At 51.5% G+C, this 793-nt stretch overlaps 1 non-coding gene across 1 annotated transcript; it reads left to right on the top strand.

The window, feature by feature from the left end:
• Positions 1-285: 285 nt before the first annotated feature.
• LOC119342932 lies at positions 286-404 on the top strand. The gene has a single exon (XR_005165810.1). It is a non-coding gene; the product is annotated as a 5S ribosomal RNA (ribosomal RNA).
• The last annotated feature ends 389 nt before the right edge of the window (positions 405-793 follow it).

The following is a 793-nucleotide window of genomic DNA, read 5'->3' as shown; positions in this document are numbered from 1 at the left end:
AAGTCCTCGTGTTGCAAAACAAAACGCACGTGTAAGTAATATATTTACCGTGTTTTATTATTTTGCACGAGTGCGGTAAGTCATAGCTGGGTGCTCACGATTCACGGGTCCAGCGTCGGCGTTGTGGCGCGGCAAGCGTGCACTAGTGCGGTTGAGAGGGAGGGGTGGAAACCGCGTTAAACTCGTCTCCGTAGTTGAGAGGGAGCGGCCAAAGCAATGTACAATCGTCTTTGTAGTGGAGCTGGGAGGGGCAAGGATAAGGGACGAAGACCGGGGTAACATGTCGGATGGGATCATACCAGCACTAAAGCACCGGATCCCATCAGAACTCCGAAGTTAAGCGTGCTTGGGCGAGAGTAGTACTAGGATGGGTGACCTCCTGGGAAGTCCTCGTGTTGCATTCCCTTTTTAATTTTTTTCGCGCCGCTTGCAAAACAAAACACACGTGTAAGTAATATATTTACCGTGTTTTATTATTTTGCACGAGTGCGGTAAGTCATAGCTGGGTGCTCACGATTCACGGGTCCAGCGTCGGCGTTGTGGCGCGGCAAGCGTGCACTGGTGCAGTTGAGAGGGAGGGGTGGAAACCGCGTTAAACTCGTCTCCGTAGTTGAGAGGGAGCGGCCAAAGCAATGTACAATCGTCTTTGTAGTGGAGCTGGGAGAGGCAAGGATAAGGGACGAAGACCGGGGTAACATGTCGGATGCGATCATACCAGCACTAAAGCACCGGATCCCATCAGAACTCCTGGGAAGTCCTCGTGTTGCATTCCCTTTTTAAATTTTTTCGCGCC

The sequence above is a fragment of the Triticum dicoccoides genome, unplaced genomic scaffold (genome assembly GCF_002162155.2).
Source record: "Triticum dicoccoides isolate Atlit2015 ecotype Zavitan unplaced genomic scaffold, WEW_v2.0 scaffold11012, whole genome shotgun sequence".
Classification (NCBI taxonomy): Eukaryota; Viridiplantae; Streptophyta; class Magnoliopsida; order Poales; family Poaceae; genus Triticum; species Triticum dicoccoides.
Note: the sequence above shows the minus strand (reverse complement) of the source record. Positions and strands in the feature narration are given on the sequence as shown.